We start from the raw sequence: 7,117 nt of genomic DNA on the forward strand, positions 1-7,117 counted from the left end.
CAGATCGTACCCAGTCTCCCCTATTTTACATTTGTATCAAACATGCGAATGTATGATAGTGCTTTTGTATCACAAAGTTCATAAATTATTCTTTTGAAATAATCTTAAATCATACTCGTAATTTACACGATTAATTATTTTGTTGCAATTAAAATTATTCTAATAATTTACTTAATAAAGTTTTTAAAAATGTCAAACTTTATTAGATGAATATAATAAATATCAAAATAGACATATTTCAATGTTAGTTACGAATTAGTGTTAGCAATTTCTCATTACACAAATGTATACAATCCTTATAAATGAATACAAATTAATTAGTACGAGCTCCAAAAATTGAGTTAAATATAACTTGATTCTCATTGTGAATATAAACCAAATCGTAAATTTTTTTTAATAAATATTTGCATTTTATGTACATTTATTAAAACAATGTCTAAATATTAAATAGAGCTGAAAATGTGAGCAAGACTGTTGGCAAATTTTAGACTCTGTATTTGAATCAAAATTTATTTTTGATCAAGTATTGAATTGTTTAACGAAGTTCGCATTTTAAAAGCATTAATATCAGTTATTTATGAAATAACTGCTTAATGGTCAGTGAAATGATATCAATCGGTCCAGTTCAGCGAGATGGAAGCATAAATTCGCTCACTGATTGGCGTAACGATCAAATCATTGGATACTGGCATAATATATATATATATATATATATATATATATATATATATATATATATATATATATATGTGTGTATTGATACGTATGTGTGGGATATTTCTGGTCGTTGTCATAATTCAATGTGCATCAAATAATATGTGTGTGCGTGTGCATTGCGTGATGAATATCGCATCAAAACATGACACGTTTGATTGCCATGCAGAAATTTACGACGTGTGTCCAGATATTCAAAACTAAATATTGATTACTAATTTATCATAGCATAAATTCAAGTGGATATATCTAACTCAATGACTCATTCAGTGAATCGATCGTTTATCAGGTTTTCTGGGCAATTATAAAAAAGTAATTGAAAATGCAATTGAGTGTGGATGAAATTTTAATCCTAGTGGGATCATAGTCCTTCTACTTATCCGCCTTCACTATTTTTTATTTTAATCTATTCGTATAACATTTGATTTATTTGGGTTTCAGAAAGGAACCCAACAGTTGATCGATTAAGTTGGCAACTAAATCAGTGCGGTTTTCAGGTATATGGTTTCAACTAAATTTTTTGGATCGCTAACACAATCCATATGTAAAATCCTTTTGTTGATCAATAATAGTGAATCATAGCTTTTTGATCGATTGCGTAGTTTTCGTTTGGCGTTCGTTGCAATTTGGTGAACCAAATCGAAAATTTTTGTCATAATATTTTGCGCGTTTATCTCTGTAAAGATAAAAAGGCATTTAAGCTCACAAAGTTATGAGCTGTTTATGGCGAATTAAAGCCTTGCTTCTAGTGATATTTTACTCGCCGATAAAAAATGCTTCGGACGTCCAATTGATGATGATTACAAAGGATTTTACTACTTTTATCTAGTACTCTGATCATCCTATTGAGTTATAAATTCTGAAGTTTATAATGATCAACTAACAAAAACAATTAACGCAGTCGAAATAAAGCGACCTAAATTCTCTGAAAGAAGCTGTCCGAGGGTATAAAAAATATCTTTACCGTTTACTTTAATAATCAGATATGGCAAATCCATCCTAGGATTAACTATTAGTACATTTGCAAAATTATTAAGCATGAACCTGATGCTGCTGTACTGTACGAATATAATTTTCGACTTATTCTAGTACTGTTGTATCCCCTGCAAATAAATGTTGTTTAATAATAGTAAGTTTAATATCTTTAGGGAACTCGTACATTGGACGATATCCAATGAGAATGTAATAATTATAAACAAGTGTGGCATATAAGTCCGCATATAAGCCTGCATCCTCGCTCGGTACATACATAAAACTTTTCCTGTGCAATGCGAATAGACTTTTGGTCGGTTTATTTTAGATCTGCGGTATCTGGCAGAAAATTTATTTATCCTGTGCATATTACGTTCGACGAAAAGATATCTTTTGCGGGTTCTCTCCTTCGACGATATCCGATACCCGAATGGCTAATAGAGCGTTTCCTGTCGCGCGTTTATGGCCTTGCGAGGTATTCATCGCGCCATATAAAACACAACAGGGAAAGGGCGGTCGCCCTCGACACACACGCGACGAGAAGATGATCGAGAATTTTTAATAAAACATATATTGAGTAACTTACACTGCGATAGAAAAAATATTCTGCTATTAATAATAGTTTCTTTTTATTATATCATATTAAAAGCAGTGCAACTTAAAGAGTTCTATGTGTTTTTGTGATGACTCCTTGAAGACGTGGCTTTCCAGATGGCCCAACGGTTGTCTAATCCACCAGTTGTCAAACCTCTTTTTGTTGAATTTATTACACATTCTGTCAAAGATATCTTTTCATTAAATGCCAAAGAAGGGCTGTTTTCTCTTAAAAACACACCGCTATCTATGTTTTCAAGTTCACTATAGCTTGACAATACGCAGTCCGAAGGGTGGATAGAGCAAGGAAATTCTGAATGGAAACCCGTTGGTCTAACCACTACTTGCACTGAAGAATATATTCAAGATTATGTATAAAGAAAACATTTAAATTTGAGGAGACTAATTGAAACTAACGTATATTAAAAACCGACATATTAAATATTAAGATCCAAAATTTTAGGAATTATAAAAACTAACAATATTTACAAATAATTAAATAAAGTTATGTTTTATAAATGTGGATTTTTGTTGATTTCAGTTATTAATAGCAAAACGACAATTTAGCAGTACATAATAAATAAATAAATTATTAGTGTCATATATTTTTAAAATATAAATAAATTCTTCAATAACACTCGACAATACTCAAAAAATATTTAATATACTTCTTTCATTTAATATATTTCTTTCTTCTTAATCTTATCAAGTAATAATAACTATTTGAGTACTCAATTTATGCAAATTAAAAGTAATTATTTATGATATTTCTATAAATATATGCAAAAATTAATGTTTATCGAATTTTGATAATATATCTATAAATTAGTTACTATTTGTTCGATTATCATATGGTCCTTTTTCTTTTAATAATGTTTTAAATCTTTTAATTGATAATTTCATCACCAATTTATATTTTTGTGATCATCTCAATTTCAATTTGAATATGTTGACTCATAAAATAAATATGAGAAATGGCAATTTAAAGAATGATTTATACAAATGATGTAAAATAATATGTACATATGAAGGTACTTGTATCTATGATATGAGAAATATTTAATTCCAGATTTATGATAAATATTTAAATTAAATTTTGTTTGACCTATTGCATCCATCCTTCTTATGAATACATATAATTTAGTTTCAGTTGCAATGTTCGCATGATCGAAAGTTTTCGTAACGAGTTCGATTGATTAATGAGTACATAGATAGTTAAATGCGAGATAAGTACTTTATACACTTTCGGAACGAACGCAATCGTTTCAAATTGTTCTAATCTAGCTCGAATCGTCGTCTACCCAACTATCACAGATGAAACACTAGACTAATTATCCTACTTCTAACTAACGACTAACTTCACCGTTGGGAAACTTCAAAATGAAGAACAATCAAAGTGCTTCCTTAGCGCACTATCTTCTGTATCCATTTCCCGGAAAATGGACCTGGATGCTAGAAACATTAGTGAAGTATGAGATCTTTTTGTATCAACACGTCAAGACGACAACGAATCATTTCTGTTTTATGATATATAGCAAATCTATAAATCAAAATAGTAAAATTATTATTAATGCTATCAACAAAGGCAAACTCATAATGTGTAGCACCATATTTTCTCCTTTTATCTCTATTACTACCAGTTGACTTTTTATATTCTACTTTCCGAACTTTAATCTATATATTTTTCAACTTTGATGCATGTGCGATTTCTGATACCCCATTTCATCTTGGAGGTTTCATAATCTTTTCATATAAAAACAGAAGGTTTTCATATAAAAACAGAATTTTGTTTGTGATTGGATTATGTTGATCAAAAACATAAATATGAGTTCATATAGTACATTAAATGAAGTATTTCCCATCATTTTATTAAGAATTATATATAACAGCTCAAAAAAATAAAATAAATCCAAACATACAAAAAACCTTTCTACTTATACTAAAAAGTATTATATAAAATACACTGTTCCTTGTTATCTTGTCATCTGAGCTCTGAAAATCTATAGACAACTCCGGATTTTCCAAGATGTCTATGTATTTCTAGATACTGCCACTTCAAGTATTTGAGAATAAGCCTTAGCTCTAAGAATGGGATATAAATGTTTACAACGATTGATAATGCGCCCTTTTAGATAGAATTCAATCCAAAACTATTCAGAAGATCAATGTCTTACTTAGATAAATCAGTATAGTTGAGCGTTCTTTAATGCAAAACAAGTTATTCACTTGAACTCTTGAAATATTTTCGAGTTGAATGTGGATTTCACGAATCAATTTTAAAATTTGTTTTACTCTTGCTAAACTTATACTGCACAAAATACCAAATTAAGACTATATAAAATATTTTTTTTTAATATCCTGGAATACAGTTACTTATTACTATTAATGCATGTATAATTATTATTATAAACAAAATATGCACGTCCCTTTTCAAACAATTTTATAAATAAAATATGTAGATCGTTGATAGAAATTTAATTCTACTTTATTTACCTTTTACAAGTGACTATCCTCATTCAGTATAATTTGAAATGTAAATATGTCTTGAATTTTTTTACAGAATTTTAAATTTTGAATTTTTTGAGAAAGATCGGCCTTTGTAAAAATATTGAAATTTCTGAATCTTTAATTTTTTTTTGAAAATCTTGAGACTCATTGAAGTCGTTTGATACATAATGTCGAAAATGCCGAGAACATTTGTTTAAATCATATAAGTAAGCATTAAATATTCTTGTCTAATGATCATTTATGACTGCCAAATGGCATTTTTTCTAATTGAATCTCTCTTCAATACAAGTTTTTGGAATAATTCAAATTGGACGTTCCGTTCTCTTGCCATGTTAATTGCTATTTTTATCACTTTTTGCCCTGTGCCCCCATAAATTTGAATTCGTACGTACGTACTACACAAAGACACACATACATTTATATTTTCAAGGCATGTTAAAACTGTTCAGAAACCTTAGAAATGTAGAGATATACAACAAATTTCAGTTTCAATTTTTTGCGATTACTTACCCTACTTTAAAAGGGAACTTTAAAAGTGTGTATCGTAATATATTTATCAATATAACTAATATTCTTAACGGTCGATAAAATATTACAGAAAAATCTTAGATCAGATATAAATTAAAGAAGACGATTGAAAATAATTTCAAATCACCATGTTGAAGCGATTTTCCAATAACGATTTTCTCTTTGTCTACATCGAACGTACAAATATTTATACCCGCGCCCTATATTACTCAAAGCCACATCAGTGGAAAAATGAAAAGGACGAAGAACCGAAAGCAAATTATCAATTTACACAAATCGCAAGGTTTATTTATCTATAGAGAAAACGTTCGATTTCCAAGCCAGTGTAAATATTTACATTATAGAAGAAGTGAGTTTTTATTTGCGATTATGGTCGAGCCATTCTATTCACGCCGGTTGTTATCTTTCTTTGGCAATTATTTTCAGCGCACAGTTTTATTTTTATTGCCAACGCATTACATTAGAATTCTTTCAGCTGACAAATGGGAGCAGAATAGAGAAAAGTTTTTGTATAAAAGATATATCATCGTATAATTAAATCTATTTGCAAACTTTATATTTACGGTTGAACTTTACAGAATACGAGCATTTATACTCTCATTACGCTGATAATATACGAAAACAATTTAATATTAATGTTTATCTTTAATTGCATTAAAACTTTGTAAAATGCTAAATTGAAAAATTAATTATGTATAAAGCGATACATTGACGATGCATCACTTTTAAATTCTTTAAATTAAGAGACTATAAGATAATTTTTAGGTGTACGTCGTTTAATTGTTTTATAAGATGTCTTGTTATTTTTAAGTTAGATTCAAGAAATGTTTTTAAGTAACCTTTATAAAATCTAACTTGTAGGTAGAGTAAGATAGACCATCTAAACTTTTATCATAGCAAAAATGTAAAGAATAAAAAAGTAGAAAATCAATCTCATGTAAATCAATTATACATGAGATGAATTAAATAAATAATTATTACAACTTTGCTGATAAATATTTCTGACCAAATGCCAGATCAAAGTTAAATTCATTGTTATCTATTGGCAGAAAAATTATCTATGATACCGTAAAATACCTTCAAAATTAAGAATCACATATGGAATCTGATTGCCATGAACGTATCAATGACATGAACTTATTAAAAGAATAATAAAATAAAAAGTATGAATCTATCATGTTATAAGTAACTGAGAAGTAAAAGGAACAATTAATTAAAAAAGCCAAAAGTACGCTTTCTGATGATAAATATAAATTAACAAATTCTTTCCATGATATGTTTCACACACGTGCGCAGTTTAACAAAATAGTTCTTCTTCCTGTATTTTATTTTGTATATATGGTACATCGCATATCCCGTGGATATTTTGCATATGTGTTCGTTTTATGCTTGTAATAAAATCAGTTCAACGAGATAGAAAACACACAAAGTCATATCTCAAAAATTATATCGCTTCTGGGATATATCGAAGCGGCATAAAATTGCTTGAAAATGCGTTCTCGATTGCATTTTTAATACCATTATATATGTACATCTATAAATCATTCATTATATTTTTATTTATGGCATTGGATTTCTATTGAACGAGTTTCGATTGAATTTTTTAACATACGATTTTGAATAGCAATAGCAATAAACAATTCAGATCATAGTGGAATACAAAACGTGTTTTCCGAAATAGAATTATTTACAAAATAGTATATACATTGAACATATGTTGTTTTATTTTTATATAATTGGTTGTATATGTGGCTCATAAAACAATTATTATAATTATGAAGAATAAGAAGATTCAATAAAG

The sequence above is a fragment of the Ctenocephalides felis genome, unplaced genomic scaffold (genome assembly GCF_003426905.1).
Source record: "Ctenocephalides felis isolate EL2017-DRISC unplaced genomic scaffold, ASM342690v1 CF-g0.4_SCAFFOLD_01604, whole genome shotgun sequence".
Classification (NCBI taxonomy): Eukaryota; Metazoa; Arthropoda; class Insecta; order Siphonaptera; family Pulicidae; genus Ctenocephalides; species Ctenocephalides felis.